The following is a 25,527-nucleotide window of genomic DNA, read 5'->3' on the forward strand; positions in this document are numbered from 1 at the left end:
GGTTCGATCCTGGCCCCGAGTCACTGTCCGTGTGGAGTTTGCACAGTCTCCCTGAGTCAGCGTGGTTCTCACCCCCACAACCCAAAAGATGTAGGTGGATTGGCCTTGCTAAATTGCCCCATTTAAAAAAAAGAGGAAGCTGTATTTCATACATGTCATGTAGAGGGGTGTGATGGTTAAAGAGTTTAAGGAAGTGGGGGGGGTAAATTAATCCAGGAGGTTAACCTTTTCCTGTTCTCATCCAAGCTTCTGCTGTGAAATATTTATCTTAAACCAGGTAGAAAAGCTTGGAAATCCAGAAGGTGGTTATTGTAGCTAAAATCAGCGGCTATTTGTAAGCTCTGGCATTCCATTCCACTAACCATTTACCTAACCCTAAAGTCCAGGGGCTATACAAATCTGTCTGATTTTTCAATCAGACATCATAAAGGGTCTGGAATGTCTGTGATCAATGGACTGAATTAGGTTAATATTTCTGGTAATTATTTTCCATTTTAAACTTCTGTACAAAACCTCTTTTTTTGGGGAGTGTGGGTAGATAACTTGGTTATAGGTGCAACAAATGTTTTTTTTTCCCTATGCCCTGTTAGGAAAGGAAGCAGCAACAATACACTTGGTTAAAATGGCAAATAAAAAGTGAAAGGAGACATCAAACGAAAAAGTATCATTTGGTGCTTTAAGCCTGAGGCTTTCACAAACCTCACGCAATCTGTCTTAATGGGGAATCTGTCAACCTGTGAAATTTAGCTGAATATTTTGAGAATTTAAGTCAGGCTCCAGAATATTCATTCACATCTCCACTCTGAACTTTAACCCGCTGTTCCCACCTCTCTCCGAAACAGGTTTACAACTTGTGGCCCCAGAAGACTTGAGGAAAGTAAATACAGTAACAAAGTATTTTCCCTCCATCGTCTCATGTATATAAGTAACTCTTTATCACCTCATTAGTGTTCTTTGAAGTATTATTAAAGGTGCAACAGCATTTGCTCTTTAATTGGAAGTGTTAAAACCATGTTACCTGATCCAGGGTAAACACATATATCTCTAGTTAGATAGATATCTGCCTGCATCTAGCCAGACTTTGTCTGCTGTAATCTTTTAATATTAGAAATGCTATCACCCCCACCCCCACTACATTTGCTCTAACTTTTTTTGAAGTACACAGTTAATTAAGTTAAGTACCCAATCCCTTTAAATTCCTTTTGCGCAGTCGCATATGCACAGCACCGATGATAGGCTGAACAGCTGTTCTGATGAAAGATAATTGACCTGAAAGGTTAACTCTGTCTCCACAGGTGCTGCCTGTCCTGCTGAGTATTTACAGCAGTTTTTACTTCTACTTCGGATTCCCCATATCTGCAGAATTTCGATTGTATACTAAGAATTAAAATTTGCTTTCCATAATCTCAATTCATTTGATGCAATGTTATTGTTCTGTTCAGTAAGGTTTATTGTTTTGAACATCTCAGTTCATCATTACTGTTAAGCAATTGCCTTGATTTTAATGTTGTTAATCTGCCCATTCTACCCAGTGAATAAAATGTTATATCAATAGAATTTCTCATGTTACTTAATTGGCCTATTGAACGGACAGAACTCTGAAGATGACCTAGCATGAAACAAAGTTATATTAGTCATCAGTTGATGAAACATAAATCCCTCTCACTTAAAATCTCATGGGGGTTGCTCTTCTGGCAAAAGAACGGCGGATCAAAACTCCCCCATGCACAGGTACTCGGCCATTAACCCCATTTTAAACTGTGGGGATGAGGTCGTTAACATATTGAGCAAGCCAGGCATCTGCAAGGGCACCTCATTGACATCCAACCAAATGCAGCCTCTTTTAGACTAATAGCTGTGGCAGTCTCCACCTCCCATGGAAAAATTGTTTTGCCTCAAGATATAAGATATTCAATAATCTCTAATATCCTAACCTAACTGAGCTTTGGGACCATTCAAGAGGCTTCAAATCCACTCATGTGAGCTTGCTGCTGTTTGAGTTTCACTCGTGCCTTTTAAATGCATTAAGCACAGAATTTCCAATGATCCCCACTCCTGACATGCCCTTTCACTGGGGAATTACCCATGCAACTTCTCCCCAACCCCCAGCATCACCGCCAGCAGAAAATAGTTTTTTCCAATTTTTTTTTCCTCGATATCCTCTGAGACTCTGCCTTGGCCCAGGCTGGAATTTTGGGCCTCTTCAGTTCAGGCAGGGAGCCCTAAAAATGCCTGATTTGCATCATGCGGATTTCCCAATGAGCAATCTTGTGGCCAAAATGAAATCATGCAACCGGCATGTGAAGACTTCATTTACATCAAATAATTGTTTAAGTTTGATTCTTTGTTCCAGTTTCTGACTGCAGGCAAGGGACCACCTGGTTTACTGTTCACCCATTTTGATGGAGCCAGTTGTGTCAAAACTATGCTACAGTGGTTTAAGAAGAAGGACCACCACCACCAACCACCGCGGGCAATAAATGCTTGCCTTTCCATCAATGCCCACATCTAAATATCTTCTTTTTAATTAAGTAGAGTGGAAGAAGATCTGAAGAAATTCATCCCAACACAGCATTTTGCACTATTTTTTGGATCTTTAATTCATGCTCCTTTGTAAGACACAAAATCAGCAAAGATGTTGCACTTCAGCAATCGTGGGATTTTACAGGGCTCATAGAATCATAGAATTTACAGTGCAGAAGAAGGCCATTTGGCCCATCGAGTCCGTACCAGCTCTTGGAAAGAGCACCCTACCCAAGCCCACACCTCCACCCTATCCCCATAACCCAGTAACCCCACCCAACACTAAGGGCAATTTATCATGGCCAATCCACCTAACCTGCACATCTTTGGACTGTGAGAGGAAACCGGAGCACCCGGAGGAAACACACGGACACACGGGAAGAACGTGCAGACACTGCACAGACAGTGACCCAAGCTGGGAATCGAACCTGGGACCCTGGAGCTGTGAAGCAATTGTGCTAACCGCTACGCTACCGTGCTGCCTAAATGCTCGTAATGTATCCGGCCTCCATGTTGGTCTGATGAACTTGACTCCTGCGTCCCAGAATATATACGTCCTCCATTTCAACTTTCAGGAATAAAGGAAATTTAAAATGTATCTGTCATAAAGCAAAGATGACAGATATAGGCTAAAACAGATATGGGGTGTTTGTAGTATCGACCTAATAGGTTTTGGAAACAGATCCATTTGTCAGTTACCTCTGAACTGCATCATTCTAAATAGACCAGCCAAAGAAATAAAGTTCAGACCGCAATGCACAGTGGGCTTCTGGTGGACTGCTAAGATTTTATATTTTGCCATGAGTGAACTCGGTGGATTGCCTGTGATGATAAGAGCGAGCAATATTGCTGGCTTTTGGAGCTCTTCTACAACACTGGAGAAGGGCTCAGCTGAATGCAGACCTTGTTCATTCACATCTGTGCATTGTTGACAAATCCACTTGGCAACTTCAACAATCAAAGCAGCTTTGTATTATTAATGGGTTATAGGATATTGAGTCAAGGTGGTTTAATACAGAAATATTGTGTGAGGGTCACACTGTCTACTTGTAATCTGCGACCCCGGGCATTTTGTATTAAAGGATTTAATAGGATTAATTTTAGAAGTGATTTGCATAAATTCATATGGAAATGTGCCAAAAGATGATTTTATGTCATTTGATATATCTGATGTTGGTTTGTACAAGATACAGAATTTGTTTTAATTCAGGTAATTGTGTGGTATTATTCTCACTCAGCCATACATTATTCTGATTTTTAATTTTTAAGAAGACAGATTGGTTCCTGCAAAGTTAGTGTACACTTTTTTAAAATCAAAATATAAAGATTGTGGCCAAATTCTCTTAAGAACCAGATCATTCAGGATGTAAAACATGGGGCGCGATTCTCCGGACTCACGATGCATCGGAGAATAGCGGGCGGCGCAAATTTTTACGGCCACGCTGGTCCGACGCCCTCCCGCTATTCTCGCTCCCCCCACGGCCGACCCCCCCGACACGAATCGCTGCTCGCCGTTTTTTTACGGCGAGTATCGATTCTCCCCTGGCCGATGGGCCGATTTCCAAGGCCTTTACGGCCGTTTTTATGAACTAAAAACACACCTGCTCTCACCGTTCGTAAAAACGGCCGTAAAGTGCCGTTCTGGGGAACCATGGCACCGATTGGCACGGCCGCACCACGGCCGTGCCAAGGGTGTCATGCGCACGCGATCAGTGGGCACCGATCGTGGGCAGCGGGTACTTACCCCGCGCACTCTTTCTTACTCCGCCGCCCCGATGGATCCGTCCGCGGGGCTTCTGAGGGGCATAACGGCCTGCGCATGCGCGGGTTTCGCGCATATGAGTGATGACGTCATCCGCGCATGCGCGGGTTGGAGTCATCCAATCCGCGCATGCGCGGCTGACGTCATCATACGCATCAGCCGTCGCTAACTTTGGCGCGCGGGCTTAGCGAAATTCGTTAAGCCCGCGATGCCGGAGTTCACGGCCACGCGATGCTAGCCCCGACCGGGGAGCAGAATCGGTTCCCGGTCGGGGGCGCGGAGGCTGCCGTCAAACACGGCCGGTTTCACGGCAGCCTTCACGACTCTCCGCATTTGCGGAGAATCGCGCCCATCATTTACAGCTCACCACACATCGTTTTGAAGGAAGTGACATTGTTTGGGAAAGGTATCACATATTTTTGGATTTCCCATTTAATCATTTCTGGTTTTTCTGCTGATGTTTGCCATATTATCAAGCAATGGGTTCTGAATTAGATTCATGATTGAATAACTGGCAGTGTGTGCAACTTGTCAGATATGGTTGTGGAGGCTTGCAGCAGTTTCAAGTGTGTGAGGGTGATCTTAAGCTATGAATGTGCAGTCGTGCTTGATAGAGATTTTTGGTGGGTGAGTGAACGGGGTGCAGTGAATGGAGCAGCATCTGATGTGAATAGTTCCTTCGTAAGGATATGGAATTTGAAGATGGATTTACTGGGTTTGACTGTGTAGCAGTGGATCCACGTTTTCAGAGTAACACTGTTCACTCTGTGTCTTGTAAAGCACTTGGCTGGAAAATCTCCTGGCCCCCGTGAGAAGAGAACTTTCCTGCTCCTGTCCACACCCTGCATCAGGGCCCAGAGTACTGTATCTGTGATGAGACCATCAATTCACGCGACACGTGGTTAGAAGTGAACAGTGGTTTTAATCGTCTTACAACAGAGCCTGCCTGTGACACGATGAACTCCAGATGAACTGCAGGCAGGCTCTCAGCATCAACCTTTATACTTCCGGTTAGGGGGGAGGAGCCATGGGTGGAGCCAAGGGTGGAGCCCAGTACAAACTCCCGTACACTCCCTGTGCATCTCCCCCTAGTGGCAGAGCAGCACAACTGCTCATGTGCCGAGCTTACAGAGACATAGTAATACAGTGTGAATTATGCTACTGTGATTCGCCACATTCACCCCCGTAAAAAAATCAAGTCCAGCGGGGGTGGTGGTTTACAGATTGAGTCTGTCCGGTGGCCGAGTTGTCCACTGTGATCGGCGGAGCACCGGGGTTGCAGTCCCTTCTGGTGGCTGGAGGAGCACCGTCGGTTGGGGTACGATGGCAGACTCCGGGGGCGATTCTGCCCGAGCTTCGTACCCGTCTGGTTCGACTGGGGACTGGGGGCGCTGGGAGCTAGCTGGCGCGGAAGCACAAACAAAATGTAGCAAACTGGTAGGTGCGGGGGCATGGGGGGCGAGTTGGTTGGGATGTAGTGTGAGGGGTACCTCGGCGGTGGTAGTGGGGGGGGTTGGATCCTGCAGGTGCTAGGTCCCGGAGGGATACAGTGTCCTGACGGCCGTCAGGGAACTCTATGAAGGTGTACTGTGCGTTCGAATGCAGTAGGAGCACTTTCTCTACGAGTGGGTCAGTTTTGTGCGCCCTGACGTGCTTCCGGAGGAGTACTGGGCCCGGTGTCTTCAACCATGCCGGGAGCAAAACCCCCGTGGTAGTGCCCCTGGAAAAAATAAAGAGCCGCTCATGAGGGGCCTGGTTGGTAGCGGTACATAAGAGGGACCTAATAGCGTGGAGCGCGTCTGGGAGGACCTCTTGCCAATGGGAGATCGGGAGATTCCTGGACCGGAGAGTCAGTATGATGGTCTTCCAGACCGTCGCATTTTCCCTCTCCACCTGCCCGTTCCCCCTGGGGTTGTAGCTGGTAGTCCTGCTCGTGGCGATGCCCTTGCCGAGCAGGTACTGATGCAGCTCGTCGCTCATAAAGACGAACCCCGGTCGCTGTGTACATAGCTGGGGGAACCAAACAGGGTGAAGATACTATGCAGGGATCTAATGACTGTGTGGGAGATCATATCGGGGCACAGGATGCGGGCTTAGTCCGCATATTGAAGGACCCACTGGGCATAATCGAAAAGAATCCCAAGCACCATTTGAGGGCCTTGGGACAATGAGGGAAATGCAGTTCTAAGAGTATACTGGCATACGGTCCAGGACTCCGTTTTCCACGACATAGCTGAGGATGGCTAGTCTGGTCGTGCGGAAAACGCATTTCTTCTTGTTGTATGTGAGGTTAAGCTTCTGGGTCATCTGGAGAAATCGGTTGAGGTTGGCATCATGGTCCTGCTGATCATAGCCGCAGATGGTGATGTTATCCAAGTACGGAAACGTGTTCCGCAGCCCGTACTGGTCCACCATTCGGTCCATTGCTCGTTGGAACACCAAAACCCCATTCGCGACGCCAAAGGGGACCCGGAGGAAGTGGAAGAGGCGGCCATCAGCCTCAAACGCCGGGCGGATTGGGAGTTGGTGGTATGCAGTGGCAGAGGAGCGCAACTGCTCGTGTGCCGAGCTTACAGAGACATAGTAATACAGTGTGAATTACGCTACTGTGATTCACCACAATCTGACAATCTGGGACTTCGCTCTTTGCCATGTTGCGCAAGTGCAGGCTAGCTTTAAGTGATGCTAACCTCACAAACTTGGTGACAGGCTGGCTTGACACCACTCTATTAAGACAAGGCTTATAGGATGAGATTTTGGGGGGGGGGGTGAAAGAGGGGGAGGTTGGGGTTGAAGCAAGGGGAAGATGAGGTTTGAAGCAGGGGGAAATGAGGGTTGAGGGAGAGGGAATGAGGTATAGAAGGAGGGGACAGCTGGAGGTTGAAGGATAGGGCAGATGGGTGTTGAAGGATGGGGCAGATCGAGCTGACTCAATTGTTTTCCCCTCTCATCAACTGAAGCGTCCCCCACGCCCCTCCAGCTCAATAACTCTCATATCCTGCAAATTGTCACCTCAGCTTCACATGAAGTCTGAGGCATTAAAATGGTGGTGGTGTTGCGTGGGGTGGTGGCGGTGGTGGTTGTAGTTGCGAGGGTGGCACATACTGTGAAAAATCTTCAGGAGTATTTTCCTCTTAGCAATCATTTTTACAGATTGAAAGAGATTTTGCTACGTTATGATAGAAAACGGCACATTTAATATTTGAAGACCCAGTTCTTGCCGCATTGTGGTGAAACTAACCTTTTCAAATGATGTTAAGGTAAACTAAAAGATGTCCTTACTGATAATTCTATTACTGTTGAGCTGCTTTCCCTTGAGTCAGACATGATATCCTGCAATGTTAAATGTTTTTGCTGAGGGACATTATAAGCATTGAACTGAGGTCTTTAATAATCAGTGCTGTGTATGTTATTACATATAAAAAGCTCAGCCACATGCATTATACAAGTTGGAATTTGTAATGCATGCACCTCTTGTCAAGCAACCACAGGGACTCTCATATCGACTATAGTTTCAAACTAGGCAATGCAGGACCTAAAACATGTATTTTATTGGTTTCTCATTTTGATTCTGGAATCTTGATGACTTTATAATTTAGATTTTTAAATGCTGGAACCAATTTCAATATTCTGCTGTTAAATGAAATGAAAATCGCTTATTGTCACGAGTAGGCTTCAATGAAGTTACTGTGAAAAGCCCCTAGTCGCCACATTCCGGCGCCTGTCCGTGCTGCTGGCCTGCTTGGTCTGCTTTAAAAGCCAGCGATTTAGCTGAGAGAGCTAAACCAGCCCCTGGTTCAATAGTGGGTTCAAAGTTCAATAGTGTCAGAAACCCAGCTCTTAAGAGAGAGAAGGCCAGATGAATGCAGAGTTGGGAAGATGGTGGACCTTAAAAAAAATAGTGAACGTAAACAGAATGCAGAAGTCCTGCCCTAATTTCTGACAGATAGGAAAAGGGGGCAGGGTTTGATTCACAGAGGAAGGAAACCCTAACTTGGCTGGGCAATTTGAACTTTGTGGTGAGTTCAAAGAGCTACCACTATCTCAACAGGGGATTCTGAGTTCACAGTTCGATTGACAGTTTAATGAAGATATTAAACGATCAGCTTTCTTAATATGGGATCTGAATACAAGTGTTTGTTTTTATTAGCGACTGACCACTTGAGACTTAAAATCTTTAAATGGGTTTCTTGTGTGCAAATTCCTTTCGCTATCAAATATGTATGAGTAAGAGCTGTATTAGCTTGTTCGAGGTTATTTTTTTTCATCTCCATATAGCTTCTGAAGTCTGCCCATGACATATACTGTGTGAGTCGTTATGGAGGTGGCATGGGGGCATGAGCATATGAGAGAGCATGTGGGTGAATAGTTAGGGGACATGAGCTACATTGGTGTGTTATGAGGGGACATGGAGGTGGGTTGGAATGTGAGGGATGGGGACTAGAGGTCCCAACAGCATCTAAAATGACTGGAACAAACCCAAGAAAACAAGCTTGCCTTGTCAATCACTTGCTCCAATCACTTACTCCAGTGGCTGCGTAGAATCTGATTTCAGTTTTGGCGGGCCCAACTCAATCCCGCTCCCACATTCGCAGAGTGAAAATTAGGTCAAATGGAGCCCTGGGCTACCTACCCCCTAAGTGAAATGTGCATTAGGCCTCCATTTATGATAATACATTTCATGAGTTTGTGATACTTTTGCGATTCTTGCAGTCTGCTTGTGGTTTAGAATCCTCCTACCACACCTCCTTTTCTTTCCTTGGCTGTATGCATCTCTTCATTTTGTCTCTCTGAGATTTATCTTCCAGCTTTAAACTGTTATCCATCAAAACCCATATGGAGGAACAATCTGATATTGAGTAATAAGGCAGGGAATGGGAGACAGCTGGGGGCAAATCAAAATCAACATTTCAGTGCATGATACATTACAACACTTCAAAAAGTACTGAATTGACTATAAAGCATTTTGGAACTCCCCTGTGGCACAGAAAGATGCAATCTAAATGCAAATCATTTTCTCAACTAAACTATAGAATGCGATCCGCGATCACCATTAAAAATAATAAAACGAAGTATAATAAAATGGAATCACCTCGAAGCAGACAAAGGCTGTTTTTTTTTTCAGTAGTGTATTGCTTTTATTAGTTGTCAGCATTTGTATGGGTTTTTGATATTCCTGAACAGCCTTTCAAGTTTATGTAGGTTGCCATCCATCTATCCAACATGAACACACTGGATGCGGTCCAACCAAATTGTAACGAGTCCCGTGTTGAGCGTGTTTAGTCAAGTGTTTCCTCAGCACTCACAGCACTGAGAAAGACCACACTATTGAACAGGACTCTGTTGAAATGTGGGGCCTCAGTTGGAGGAGAACAGTGGACGCCATTTTAAAACCCCGATCTCTGACCTCCCAACACCAACCTCGTACTCCCCAAAGCCCCAGCTCACTTATAACGGGTCCTCAGGGAGGGGGGGCACCCTCCCCACATGCCACCTCACAGACAGGGCACCCCCAGCCCGATCCCCGGTGTGGGAACAATGCCAGCCTTGCACCTTGGCACTGTCAGCCTGGCACCTGGCAGTGCAACCTCAGTAACATGGCAGTCCCAAGTCTCACTGTGGAGCTGTTTAGCACTGGTTTCTACAAAATTTGAACAGATGTAATGGCACTTGGGAGGGTCCCGCAGGCAATCGGAAGTCCCCGGGTGGCCGGGCTCTGGGCAGGGTGGGAGCTTGGCACTGCCAGGCTTCCCAGATGGTGCTACCAGGCTGCCCAGGTAGCACTTCCAGGCTGCCCATGTGGCACTGTCAGGCTGGAAGGGCCACTGCCAGGCTGGCAGTGGCAAGGTGCATGGGTGCCAGGTTGCCCATGCCAGACTTTGGGCCTGGGATGCCTTGCCCTTATGAGGTAGGATGAGGAGGCGCTCAAGGACCCACTAATCGATAAGCTGGGGCATTGGAGGGTTCTGGAGGCCATGATGGGGGATCGAGAGTTCGGAGCGGTATTTAAAAATGGTGCCCTGATCTCTTCCTGCACGGATGAGTTATTCGCTCCCAAAATGGGACCTTTTTTTTGTTAATCGCTCCCTGTATTTCACGACTCCTCTGAGAAGTTGACCAAACTCCACAAAAATTGCTCGGGGCTAGAAGATGCCTTCCCCCGCAATGGGGAATGCAGGGTGTGGGCTCACTGCCAATCCCCTTCTCATTTGCCAGTGAAAACTGGAAGCACAAGGAATGGGGGTATGATTCGCCGAAATGGGTACTGTCCATCATTTCTGAATGTCTGTGAAGTTTTTCAAATTCCATCAAAATCCGGCCCAATGAGACGGAAGGGAAGATTGGGTTAAAATAAAGAGAAAGAGACAGAAAGAAAAGGCTTTTTAAAAATATATATTTAATTTCTTTTCAATATCCAGCAATTAAAATCTGTGGAGATTTTGCACTTGTAATTTTCCATGCCAGAAAATTTGCTTGGCAGTAATGAGGAATTACCACTTGCTAAAAAGGCATGTAGACTGAAAGGACAAGGGCTAAGTTTTTCTGGTGAACCTAATCAATATGTACCATGTTAAAATAGAATCTTCATGCTGTCCAATGCAAACAGCATGTTGTAATTTTAGCACAGATTATAGCAAGTTGCGCATCTCAGTCGGCATCAACCAGAGGTTGCACCCTGATTAGTGTACAATTAAAGGGGAGCCCTGTCCACCTCACGATTATTTTTACTGCCAACTGTAGGCCGAAAAGTTTGCCAACCCATTTCGTAGAATCACAGAATTGTTGCAGCTCTCTATGAGGCCGTTTGGCCCATTGTGTCCGCATCGGCTCTCTAAATGAACATCATGACTGAGTACCATTCCCCTGCCTTTTCCCCACACCCCTGTGCATTATTCAAATTCAAGCAATCATCTAATGCCCCGTTTGAACCTGCCTCCACCAGATTTCCAGGCAGTGCATTGCAGACTTCAAACCACTCGTGTGGGAAAGTTTTTTCTCACCATATGTGCTTCTTTTGTAAATCACTTTAAATCTGTGCGTTCTTGCTCTCAATCCATTTACCAGCAGGAACCTAAATAATGAGTCTAGAATATGGTGTCAGATGCTATTTGTTTAACTTTAAAAAACACAAGGAAAGTACAGGCTGTGTAATCTGAAAATGATCTGCAGGTATTCATGCAAATGTACAAGCAATTATCAGAAAAGCAGCCTGGCCAGAAAAGTGAAAGATATAAAGCAGCAGATTCTAGTTTTACAGTGACAGTTATAAATAAAATTAAGTTGATATTAATTAAGTGGATGTAATTTGGGTCAAATACAGCAAGCAAGTTTGTTATAATTTAACAAATGTTTTAATACATTTCAGGCAGAATGTTACCCTTCCCCGCTGGTGCATTTGTAGGCCTGGGCTGGGCATAAAATTCCTCAGATGGACTTCCTGCTGGGTTTGCAACCACCCCAACCCCTCTGCAAGTTTACATTGGGGCTGGTAAGGCCTTGGCTGGCCTGTCCACCTTGGCCCCAATTGAGCCCCTTAAATGGCTAACTTTCGACCACTAAAAGTCTATTTCCTGTCTGTGGTGAATGTGATTCACACGGGATTATAAGCTGTATATATATGTGTACGCATTCGTGGAGTTCCCGGACGGTCGCCAGGACACAGTATCCCTTCGGGACCTGGCAACCCCCCCTACCCCCACTGCGGAACCCCTTACCCCGTTCCCTATGCTGCCGCCTCCTCGCGCCCCTGATTCCGCAAGCTCATCCCACCGGTTCCACGCGTCAGAACCAGCCCGCCCCCAGTCTCCAGTCGATCCAGAGGTATATAAAGTTTGGACGAGACCCGCCCCGGAGTCTGCCATCGTACCCCAGCTCTCAACACCCACCCAGCCACCGCAAGAGGCTGCAACCCCGGTGCTCCGCAGATCGAAAAGAACAGTTCGTCCACCGGACAGACTAACTCTGTGAGCCACCACCACCGCTGGACTCGATTTTTTTCACAGGGGGTGAATGTGGTGAATGTGATTCACACGGGATTATAATCTGTATATATATGTGTCTATATTGTAAGTGCAGTTGCACTACCTGACCACCAGGGGGAGTAGCTCTGGGAATACTCGAGAGTTGTACTGGGCTTCTCCCTTGGCTCCACCCAGGACTCCTCCCCCGGGAGCTGCTGTATAAAGATCAGTGCCACAGGGTCAGCCGGCCAGTTCACCGAAAGTTCAACGGCTAACAGGCTGGGTCTGTTGTAAGTATATTAAAACCGCTATTCTAATCCTACAAGCACGTGTCCGTAGAATTGTTGGTTCCAACACTGCCAGCCTCAATTTTCAAATTAAATTTGAAATTTTCAAATATTTTGGGGAAGCCCAAAATAAATCGGGTTCAGGCCTCGGATATTGTCACAAGTAGGCTTACATTAACAATGAAATGAGGTTACTGTGAATAACACAGTTACTGTGAATAACACAGCTACACACACATTCAGCAGTAGAAAGAACATCACACCCCACACAACCCGCCTCACTACCACTATTTAAAGAAATCATCAAATGATTACAGGTTAGTTATGTGGTGGTATGACTAGGAGGTTTACGGTACCTCAGAGTAGTGCTGCTATTGGTGCAGAGGACTCGCTACCCATTGGCTCAGGCAGATCATGTGTCTTTCTGCCAATTGGCTGAGGTTAGTCATGTGACTGCTCGCCGATTGGCCGAGAGACCAGTAGCCCCTCCTACGAGGTGGGGTATAAAAACCCGTAGCAGCCGGCAGTTGGCCTTTCTCTGTAAGTCGACTGCCGGGCACACAACTAGTTCATTAAAGCCTGATATTTGGAACTTCTTCACGACTCGAGTCCAATTGATGGTACATCAAGTTACTGGTTAATTTATTTTGGAAGTTGCTTCAATTCTATTAATCTTTGATGCTTTCTATAGTTGTTAAAATTACCAAAGCCGACAAGGAGCGGTGTAGCCGGTGTTCAAAAAAGGCTTTTGCACAACCCAAGGGCAGGATTCTCTCAGCCCGGGGCCGGGCCGAAGAATCCCCACCACCGGCGCGAATCGTGCCACGCCGCCCCGATGCCTGCACGCGATTCTCCACAATCGCCGCCATTGTCACCGGCGTAGTGTGACCATATGGAGAGGATCATGCAGGCCAACACCTGCCAATTGTAAGGGTGCCTTCATTCTGCAGCCGCATTTTAACCATCAGAGCAAACCAAAGGGGGGCTACTTAGCAACACTAGCTGTTGACCACATAGCTGATGACTCCGATGCACAACCCACATGCTCTTGTATAGCATACATACAATGAAAGCCATGCTGCCACACCAAATGTGATCGTGCATACCATGGCCATGTTCCAACAATGCTTGCACCACCTGGACTGTCCTGGGAGTAACCCTAAAGTATTTACCTGAGTGGTTGTCAAAGATTAATCATTATCTGCTCCATGCAACACAACTGCACGTTATCAATGCACAGTCCTTGCCACCAACTTTATGGCGGAAGGCTTTGGAGCAGGAACATGAAGATGGGGAGGATGCAACCAGAGAGTGTTTTGCTTCCCAGATTGTCAGTGATGAACTCATCTGAGAGTGATATCAGTGAGCACAACTCTACTTCACTTTTGAGCAGCTGTCATGCACTTTCCCTCTTGTCTGTCACTGGCAATCACAACATTTTCTTGACCACAATGCAAAAATAAAAAGAACCACCACAAAATAAACATTGTCATGTGGTCAACAATTCATTCTCAAACATTGGATATTATCGAGAGAAGCTTAGATTTATAGCATCCTGCACTTACTGCACTGGAAGAAACTCACTAAAGTGTTGGAAATCTTCATAACACTCAAAAGTATTCATTACATGTGTCTAAATTGTTAACTGCTCACTTTCATCATCACTCTGCTCCTGAGTGAACCTGGTAAGACTTTGAAGACTAGAGAATTTAGCTCTGTTACTAAAGATCATTTTCTCCAATACTTAGAGTCGACAATCATCTGGCAACAGAGTAAAGGTGAAATTTAGAAGTGTGAACTCTAACGGTGATGAGCTTTTTATTGACAACGAGTGAACCAAATTTTTAATTCTTAGAATTCTGTTATCACAAACTTTTCATGTAGTTATTGTTGATTTACTAACACTGACAGAAACTGTTCTAGCTTGAAGGATGAGGAATACGTTCTTGATTAAATAAAGATGATAATTGTAAGCTTAATACCTCTCGAACTACAATATGCATCTTTTTCAAAGGAAGTTAAGTTATGGAACATTTGGTACAATAGTGAAATAGATTGATTCAAGTGTGAGAGATAAACTTCATTGTTTACACAATAATTAAAGAGGATATTTTCTGCATTGATGCACATTTGGAAAATAGATGCTTCTATTCAAATTGAGGAACTTTATGCAACTAAAAGACAAATACTGCAACTGAAAATAACTATATAAATACCTGTTAAACACCGTTCATCATAGAAGCTGCAACCTAAAGATTTAATCTCTTAAATTTCTTCTGGTCATGTTTAGTGTCAGTTCATAGCTGTTCTGACTTTGCACTGACACAACTCTTATTTATATAATGGTTTTCACAACCTCCAGACATCCAACCGTGTAACATTTCATGAAGTACTTTTTGAAATGTAGTCACTTAATATAATGTAGGTAAATCTGACAAACAATTTTCACACAACTAGGTCCTGATGTGTTATCTGTGTTGGTCTAATATCAACTGCAACTGGATGCAGTAAAACGAGAAACAGGCTTCCGACACAGGAGATGGTCCAACGCTGTTTTATTGAACCTGTTGATTGTTGTACATAATCTGCTGTGGGTGGACACTCTATTAACCTAACTGATAACCTCCTACTGACTTGACCAGACTAGCTCTCTATCACATGGTGATGATGTTCATTGGCCTGTGCACTGCGACTATCTCCCTAGCCGTGTCCTGTGAGAGAGGGAGAGCCTTAATGCCCTGTGGGTTTTATAGTGGTGGTGTCCTGTCCGGTAATTGGTTGTTCTGATTCGTGTGTGTTCATTGGTTATCCTGTGTGTCAATCACTGCCTGTCTGCATCTCATGATATACATGAGTGGATATTATGACAGGTCCCACAGAGCAATGAGATAATAAAAACCTTAGGCTGGTAGAGTTGATGGGGGAGAGTGAAGGCCCTCCTGGTATGAACTGGACTGAGCTCATGGGTCGTTCAGGCCAAAACCCAAAGTAAATGAGACGCCAAGAGCAGTAATGATCTGCTTCCATAAATACCAGATGAAGGAGAAGTTGTTAAGCTGGGAAAAGCAGAAGCGGAATGTGCAGTGGGATGGTGCTAGAGTTCGGATTTACCAGGACTTGACAGTGGAGTTCGCAAAGAGTTGAACAGAGTTCAGCCGAGTGAAGGCGGCACTGTACAACAAGGGACTGCGATTTGGTATGGTATACCCGGCAAAGCTGAGGGTGCTGTACAACGCCAAAGATTTTTATTTTGAAACGGTGGAGGCGGCTAGGGCGTTCATGAAGACAGGAGGCTTGGGACAGAAGTGAGGAGTGGAGCTGGAAGAGAGATCATAATTAAGGAATATGTACTTTTTAACTGCACGGATGAGGTGTCAAAGGCGGTTGTCTGGGAGGCTTTAAAGGCGGTGGTGAGGGGTGAGGTGATCACGTTCAAGGTTAGACTAGGCAAAAAGGAGAGGTTGGAACTTCAGAGCGTAAGAGATGAGATGCTGGAGGGAGACAGGAGGTATGCAGAAGATAGAGACCAGCGCATTTGGAAAAGAGGGAGGAACTCCAGGCGAGCTTTGACCGCCTATCTACCAGGAAAGCGGTACGCCAATTGAGGCGAGCAAGGGGGGCAGTCTATGAGCATGGAGAGAAGGCAGGCCAGATGTTGGCGGGTCAGCTCCGTAGAGAGGCTGCGGCAAGGGAAATTTTCCAGTTGCGGGACAGGGCAGGGAAGTTGGTGGTAGCTCCAGATCAGATTAACAAGGTCTTTAAGGAATTCAATGAGAGATTGTACAGGTCAAAGCCACCTGGGGAGGCTGGGAGATGCAGGAATTTCTAGATGGGCTGGAGTACCCGAGGTTAGAGGAGGGGGACAGGGCTACATTAGAGGGGGCGATAATGGAGCAGGAGATAAAAGATGAGATTGGGAGGATGCAGTCGGGGAAAGTGGTAGGGTCGGATGGGTTTCTGGTGGAATATTATAAAAAATTCAAAAATAAGTTGGTACCGCTGATGGTGGGGATGTTTGAGGAGGTGATAGGGAAAGGGGTGTTACCACAAACCTTGGGGACAGGCATTGGTTTCCCTGTTACTTAAGAAAGATAAGGATCCGACGGAGTGTGGGTCGTATAGGCCCATATCACTTTCAAACGTAGATGCAAAGATATTGACAACAGTACTGGCAGGTAGGCTCGAAGAGTGCCTCCCTAAGGTGATCTGTGAAGATCAGATGGGATATGTGAGAGGGAGGCAGCTCTTTTCGAACATTAGGAGGGTATTGAACGTGGTTATGGTACCGGCGGAGGGGAAGGAAACAGGTGGTTGTGGCATTGGACGCTGAGAAAGCGTTTGACCTGGTAGAATGGGGGTACTTGATGGCAGTTCTAGAGCGGTTTGGAATTGGATCCAGATTTGTGGACTGGGTAAAGCTACTATATAAGGAGCCGAGGGCCAGCGTCTGCACAAATAACATCAGCTCAGAATACTTTCCTCTCCACCGTGGAACTAGGCAGGAATATCCTATGTCCCCCCGGCTGTTTGCACTCGTAATTGAGCCATTGGCCATCGCATTAAGAAGTTCAGGGGTATGGAACGTATGGAAAGGGACAGTGCGGCGGGGTATAGAGCATAGGGTGTCCTTATATGTCAATGACTTGTTATTATACGTGTCGGAACTAAGTGTATCAGTAGGGGGAATACTGGAGCTGCTTCAGGTGTTTGGATCTTTCTCAGGGTACAAATTAAATCTAGACAAGAGTGAATATTTTGTGGTGTCTCGGCCGGGGGTGGGGCCAGGAGTGGGGGGGCTACCATTCCGTAGGACAGGGACTCACTTTAGATACCTGGGGGTGCAGGTTGCCCGAGATTGGGGGGGGCGGGGGGCTCCATAGGTACAATATTTCTGGTTTGGTGGGGAGAGTGAAAGCTGACCTGGCAAGGTGGGATGGTCTCCCTCTGTCATTAGCGGGTCAGGTACAGGCGTTTAAAATTAATGTGCTGCAGTGATTCCCATTTATTTTTCAATGCCTGCCGATTTTCCTGCCAAAGGCATTTTTTAGAGAGGTTAAAGGGGTGATTACCTCGTTCATATGGGGAGGGAAGGTGTCCAGAACTAATAAGGTGCTACTACAGAGAGGAAGGCAGGCAGGGAGGGGGTTTAGGTCGTCTGAACCTGATGTATTATTACTGGGCGGCGAATGTGGAGAAGGTACAGAGCTGGGTCAGAAGGGTTGATGCCCAATGGGTCAGAATGAAGGAGAGTTTGGGTAGGGGGTTGGGATTGAAGACGCTAGCGACAGCGCCGCTCCCGACAACGCTGGGGAGATAATCAGGGAATCCAGTAGTAACAGCTTCATTGAGAATTTGGAGGCAATTTCGACAGCACTTCAGGTTGGGGGCATGGTGAGGGAATGCCAATTCAGGGTAACCATAGATTTGAGCCAGGGAAGTGGGATGGGAATTTTCGGAGATGGGAGGAGAAAGGAATTAGAACACAAATAGATTTATTTCTTGGGGCTCGTTTTGCAGGATTGAAGGAGCTGGGAGCAAAGTATGGGCTAGAGCAGGGGGAAATATTTAGATACATGCAGGTTCAAGTCTTTGCCAGAAAGGAGATACAGAGTTTCCCAGTAGAGATGGCTTCCACATTGCTGGAGGAGGTGCTGACGACAGGGGGACTTGAGAAGGGGGTAGTATCGATGGTTTACGGGGCTATTTTGGAGGAGTAGAAGGCGTGTTGCCAATCGGCACCAGAGTCGCCAATAATGTTGCCAATTTAATAATGATGCCCTTTAGAGTCGTCAGGTATCAAATGATACCACCACAAGGCTTTACTGGATATTGATCAAAGGCCCACACAACCAGTTAGTCAGTTCAAGTTTAAAGATGGTTTATTTACACACAAGGATTACTTCGACATGCAACACAAAACACTACAAGTTAAACTACACCTAACAACTACAATAACCTATACTTAACTTCAGGGCAAGCGGCTCTATGCAGATGGACAAGGTCTTTGTCCGGATCTTGTTGGCTGGGTGAAGACGTGGCTCTGTTTCTGCTGGTAGCGATCGTTGGTCTTGAACTTGTCTGTCTGGTCGTTATGCTGCACTTGGGTTGGCATAGGCCGGATCCAAGAGATGTGTCTCGTCTTATCCCTCTGGGATTTTGCGCTTTTTGGGGCGGTCCTTAACTTGGACCCAATAATTCAGCAGGCTTCGATCACTGCCTTTGATTTTGGCTAATAAAAGGGCGGGTGCCTTGATGGTTGGGCATGTCCTCAGCAGTCATTGACCTTGGCTGTTTGGGCTCATTGAGTAAAGGGAGTGGCACCGATTAGTCTGTATTTGTATCGGTTACCTGAGTACAGTTCTTTTGTTCTGGGGAAATGGGCAATTAGAACACAAACGAGCGGGGATTTCGATCGCGTCTAGCTATCTGGGTTGCAAATACACACACAAGCTCTGAGCCTGTCTGAGTCCTGGGTTGGCCATAATTCCCATGGTCCTTTGCAGGTGGCCATCTGAGATGGCTACATCCGGTCCTCTTGATCCTGAATGCGAAGCGTGGTGGATCACACTGTTGATCCCTTATCCATCCCTGGTGTGCCTGTTACCCTTGGTCAAAGACAGGTTCTATACTACTCTGTCCTATGTTTTTGGAGCATTTACCTAACATTTTTATTAACACATCATACATTCATAATTTCTAACGGGTCACTTCGCTGTTCCGCACAATTGAATATCTAACTAACACTATCTAAGCTACTCTCACGCTGCGAGCAAATATCAAAAAGAACTTATGTACAATACAAGATTTCAAAACAGCAGCATCAGATTCCTACTTAATCTATCAAAGTTAGAGAGGTATACGGTCTTTATTTTTTATCAGCGATTACAGTGTATGTTGAGTTGGGTGAATTCCAAAAAGGGGGCTCGGAATGTATATATCAGGGAGCGGGAGGCTCTTTTTCGCCATTTGCCGAGTCTAAGTGCCTGGATGACATTGCAGATTATTGCAATTACCAGAAGGGCCTCTACTGTGTATGAAAGGGGGTACCATTTGGCAATGATTTTGCACCATGTAGGGGTTTCAGTGTCTATCTCCATGTGTGGTGTGGTGTCCGGGCTAGGGGTGTCATGTTGTGTGGTGATGTTCGGGGCTGGTGTGGTACAGAGGCTTGTAACGCGCGCAGTTGTAGGAGTCCAGCGATGACCACAATATAGATGATCAGTCCTCACTTCATCTTGTCTTCTGTTTTCCGTATATTCCTGGGGGTGCAAGCATAATATCTGTTATTATCTTTGGTTAATATCTTGTTGATTTGTCTTTCTCTCCTTAACCTCAATTATCCATTAGAATCATCACCATGTATGACTCCCTCTTTTTATTTTAAATAACATTTTGAGAGACAAGACATTGCCAAAAAAATATTTATTTGTAAGATTTTCGTACCTGGTGGTCAATGCGGGGAGTGGGCGGACAATTTCTCCATCCAGTCTTTCCTTTACTGGAACCAGTGATGGCTGAGGCTCATCTTACTAGCCGAATTTTAGGGCGGCCAGTTTTATAGAGTTTTGTCGTCCAGGGTCCAGAGGTAGTTCGCGTGTCGCAGCATATGTGGCAACTAAGTGTGTCAAACGTGTAAATAACAGGTGGGGAACGACCAGAGGAAGGTAAAGGGATGAGTGTACAGACTGTGGCAAAGGGCATTCTTTAAACCAAAATGAAAGGGCAGAGAAGGGGAAACTGAGACCTGTCAAAGACAGTGCAAAGTGTAAAGAACCATTCCAGAGTACTCAAAGTGATGGGAACATGAGGTGCATGTGGGCTGCGGCAGGGCAAGAATGGGTGGAATCCTCAGGTAGGGAGGTGATAAGTGCCGTTGCTCCACTACCCAAGCTTAACTGACCAGATGCATTTGGGGTTCTCGGGCAGGGTGGGGATTAGTGCCGTTATTCCCTACCTGGGTGCACGTGAAACTGGACCTGGGCCCTCGGGAGGCCATATTCAGGGTGTCGGATCAGCCGGGGTTGGAAATGGGTGCAGAGGCAGATTTTGCAACCTTCACCTCATTGATCGCCTAAAGACGGATCCTGTTGGGATGGAGAGCAACCTCTCCACCCTGTGCCCTGACGTGGCGGGGGGTCCTGCTGGAATTCTTAACACTTGAAAAGGTCAAATTTGAACTGAGGGGAAGGTTGGAGGGGTTCTACAATTCATGGGCATTATTCATTATGCACTTTCGAGAATTGGATTACATCGAACATTAGGGGAGTTGGGGGCTGGGAGGGTTGGGGGTAGGGGGACTGTATGTGTTAATGGTGACTATGGATGATTCCTAATTCCTTTTTGTCATTTGTTTATGTTAACATGCGGGCCAATGTCTGGGGTTTGGCGGGAGGATGGGATCGTTGTTATTGATATAAGGATTGACATTACATTCGTTACTGATTATTGTTTATTGTTGGGTGTAAATCTGGGAGAAAGTGTGCAAAAGGAGGAGAATAAAAAAATATATTAAAAAAATAAAAACCCTGGGTGCAATTCTTGGGAAAATGTCTAAGTTAATTTGTGGCGGGATTTTCAGGAAGTTTCCCGTCAGCTCTGCCGGCGAGTTCCCCATCCCTATTTAATGACACTGAGTCACTTTTTTGGGCCCTGGGGAGTTTCTCACCGGTTTAGTCCACACTTAGCATTTTTTTTTAGCACTGGGGAGATGAATCCGAGATCAGGGGCGGCATTCTCCCCTACCCGGCATGACGGAGGGTCCCGGAGTAGGGGAGTGGCGCCAACCACTCGGGGTGGCGCCTCCCCAAACATGGGGAATTCTCCCCACCTTTGGGGGCCAGCCCCACGCCGGAGCGGTTGCCACCAGAAGACCGGCGCAAAAAACCGGCGCCCCCGGCAGCGGGGCTGGCCGAAAGGCTTTCGCCGGTCCGCGCATGCGCCGGCAGTGACATCAGCGGCAGCTGGCCACTGACGTCACTGCCGGCGCATGCGCGATGTGGGGTTCTCTTCCGCCTCCGCCATGGCGGAGGCCGTGGCGGACGCGGAAGAACATAGTGCAGTCAGGGCACTGGCCCGGAGTCTGAGCGGGGGGCCCCGATCGCGGGCCAGGCCACCGTGGAGGCACACCCGGGGTTCGATCGCTCCCCGCCCCCCCAGGACCCCGGGAGCCTGCTCGCGCCGCTGAGCCCGCCGTTCCAGAGGTGGTTTAAACCTCGGCGGCGGGAGAGGCCTCCCAGCGGCGGGACTTCAGCCCATCCGGGCCGGAGAATCACCGCAGGGGCCTCTCCGATCGGAGTGGCGAGATTCCGCTGCCGCCACTTCCCGGGTGGCCGAGAATCTCTGCCACGACGTGGGCGGGATTTTAGGCGCCAATTTCGCCCTAGGTCACCATTTTGCAATGGTGCCCCGATCTCTAAGTGAGTTTGTGGGTCCCCCAGGCCCCCTAAACATGGGAAATGTCACCCTCCCCCTCACACACACGCAGATACTATGCCACACTCCCCAAGTGAGGACACCCCACTATGGGTCCTTGGGGCCCCCCTCCTTCAGGCCCCCCAAGTCCCTTTACAACACCCCACTTCCAGGACACCCATCCTTCAGCCCCCAACCTCCTGGAGGCCCCTACTTACCTGCCCTGCACACCCCCACCCTTCAAACACCCCTCCACTCTCCTTTCATGGGCATCGGCCCCCCTCAGGCCCTGCCCCTTGACAGTGCCCCTGGCATTCGGGCACCCTTGCATCTGGGCAGTGCTCCTGGCTTGGCAGTGCCACCTGGGCACCTTGTCAGTGTTGTGCTGAAGAGTTAGCTGAGGTTAAGTGCTCATGACCTACAGTTGGGACATGAATCTGTGACTTTCTAACTTGGAAGCCAGGGTGCTGCTGAGCCAAAATAAGCAAAATACTGTGGCTGAAACAAGAACAGAAAATATTGAAAAATGGCAGGAGGCCTGGCAGCATCTGTTGGAAGAGGAACCAGATATTGTGAGTCTGTTTCACCCTTCACCAGAACCAAAGAGGGGAGAAATGTGTTGGATATTATACTGTAGCTGGGAGAGATTGCAACAAGTTGTAGCAACCTTAAGAACAAGAGACAGATGGTCCAGTGTGTGTGTGAGGTGGAAGTGAGGTTTGCATTGAGACTATAAATAAGAACATATAAGAACATAAGAACTAGGAGCAGGAGTAGGCCATCTGGCCCCTCGAGCCAGCTCCGACATTCAATGAGATCATGGCTGATCTTTTGTGGACTCAGCGCCACTTTCCGGCCCGAACACCATAACCCTTAATCCCTTTATTCTTCAAAAAACTATCTCTCTTTATCTTAAAAACATTTAATGAAAGAGCCTCAATTGCTTCACTGGACAAGGAATTCCATAGATTCACAACCCTTTGGGTGAAGAAGTTCCTCCTAAACTCAGTCCTAAATCTACTTCCCCTTATTTTGAGGCTGTGCCCCCTAGTTCTGCTTTCACCCGCCAGTGGAAACAACCTGCCCGCATCTATCCTATCTATTCCCTTCATAATTTTATATGTTTCTATAAGATTCCCCCTCATCCTTCTAAATTCCAACGAGTACAGTCCCAGTCTACTCAACCGCTCCTCATAATCCAACCCCTTCAGCTCTGGGATTAACCTAGTGAATCTCCTCTGCACACCCTCCAGCGCCAGTACGTCCTTTCTCAGGTAAGGAGACCAAAACTGAACACAATACTCCAGGTGTGGCCTCACTAACACCTTATACAAACCTCCCTAGTCTTAAACTCCACCCCTCTAGCAATGAAGGACAAAACTCCATTTGCCTTCTTTATCACCTGCTGCACCTGTAAACCAACTTTTTGCGACTCATGCACTAGCACACCCAGGTCTCTCTGCGCAGAAGCATGTTTTAATATTTTGCCATTTAAATAATAATCCCTTTTGCTGTCATTCCTACCAAAATGGATAACCTCACATTTGGCAACATTGTATTCCATCTGCCAGATCCTAGCCCATTCACTTAACCTATCCAAATCCCTCTGCAGACTTCCAGTATCCTCTGCACTTTTTGCTTTACCACTCATCCTAGTGTCATCTGCAAAATTGGACACATTGCCCTTGGTCCACAACTCCAAATCATCTATATAAATTGTGAACAATTGTGGGCCCAACACTGATCCCTGAGGGACACCACTAGCTACTGATTGCCACCCAGAGAAACACCCATAAATATATGGGATTCTTTTTTTAAATGGGCTTAAGATGGAAGAGAATGGTCACAGTCTAAAGTTGTTGAACTCAATGTTGAACCTAATTGAAATGTGCGATTCTGCTCCCCCTGCTTCCGTTGGGTTTCACTGGACACGTGGATATGAGAGGAAGGTGCTGAGTTAAAATAGCGAGCAACAGGAATATTGGGGCCATGCTTGCAGGCTGAGCGAAGGTGTTCACAGGAATGGTCACCCAGTCTGGGTTTAGTCTCCCCTATGGAGTGGAGAGCACATCGGAAGCAGTGAATGCAGTGAACCAAATCAAAGGAGGTGCCAGTGAAACACTGCTTCACCTGAAGGAAGTGTTTGGGCCTTGGATAGCGAGGAACAGCGGGCGCGATTCTCCGCTCCCCATGCTGGGTGGGAGAATCACGGGAGGGCCGGGCGACTCACGACACGCCGCCCTGGCATCCCCGCGATTCTCCCACCTCCCCTCGGAGAATCGCCGCTCGCCGTTTTTCACGGCGTCCGGCGATTCTCCGGCCCGGATGTGCCAAGCGGCCTGCCGTTCCCGACCTGTTCACGCCGGCGGCAACCACACCTGGTCGCTGCCGTCGTGAACATGGCGCCAAAGGCTCGTTTGTGGCTTCTGGGGGGGCGGAGAGGGGAGTGAGCACCACGGCCGTGCTCTGGAGGGGACTGGCCCGTGATCGGTGCACACCGATCGTCGGGCCGGCATCTCCCAAGAGACGCCACCTTTCCCCTCCGCCACCCCGCAAGATCAAGCCGCCACGTCTTGCGGGGCAGCGGACGGGAAGACAGCAACCGCGCATGCGCGGGTTGGACCCGGGCAACCTGCGCATGCGCGGCTGACATCACTTAGGCGCCGCCGTCGCATCATTCTCGGCGCGCCGCCTTGATGCAAGCGTCAAGGCCCGGCGGCCGAGATTTACGGAGCGCCATTCCTAGACCCCTGGGGGGGGGGGGGGTGGGGGTGAATAGGGTGCGAGGAGCGGCCTCCAAGGCTTTCCCGATGCCGTACGGGAGCGGAGAATTCCGCCCAATGAGTTCAGTGTGAAGGTGTTGCACCTTCTGCGATTGCAAGAGAAGGTGACATGGGAAGGGGATGGATTTGAGCGTGATGGAAGAGTAGACAAGAGTGTCACAGAACCACATATGAACCACAGCATAAACTGCCCAAAAATTAAACTCAAATGAGTTGGGAATCTTTCTGGATGGATGAAATTAAATTGGGCAAATTGCCTTCCTCATTCATAGATAACTTCACATAAGTCTCTATGTTCTGAAAGCATCAGAGAATTAGCAGGTAATAGGGAAAGAAAATAGAATGTTGGCCTTTATTTCAAAATGGAATGTAGAAGTAGACAAATCTTGTTAAAAGTATACAAGGCACCAGTTAGTCTACACCTGGAATATTGTGATCAGTTTTGGTCCTCTTCTCTAAGGAAAGATATACTGGCATTGGTGGCAGTCCAAGGAAGGTTCACTAGGCCGATCCCAGGTATGGAGGGATTTTCTTATGAGAGGTTGAGTAAGTTGGGTCTGTATTTATTGGAGTTTAGAAGAATGAGGCAACCTTATTGATGCACAATCAATGACTACTAAAGCAAGGTTGTCGTACAACTGAAGGCTTTAATAAGCTAGATGTTTCCCCCAGCAGCTCAGGTACAGAAAGGAAGCTGCTGGGGCGGCACGGGCTCTTATACTCTGTCTTGCAGGGCGGAGCTACCATACAAGCTCGACCAATAGCAAGCATACATTATCTACCAATGGTGTTCCAGCATT

The 25,527-nt window shown here is 47.3% G+C and overlaps 1 protein-coding gene across 1 annotated transcript in view; it reads left to right on the top strand.

The window, feature by feature from the left end:
- The window catches only part of glis3 (GLIS family zinc finger 3), a 716,605-nt gene that overhangs the window by 245,593 nt on the left and 445,485 nt on the right, over nt 1-25,527 (top strand). The gene's annotated exons all lie outside the window — the stretch shown is intronic.

This window comes from Scyliorhinus canicula, chromosome 8 (genome assembly GCF_902713615.1).
Source record: "Scyliorhinus canicula chromosome 8, sScyCan1.1, whole genome shotgun sequence".
In the NCBI taxonomy this organism is placed as follows: domain Eukaryota; kingdom Metazoa; phylum Chordata; class Chondrichthyes; order Carcharhiniformes; family Scyliorhinidae; genus Scyliorhinus; species Scyliorhinus canicula.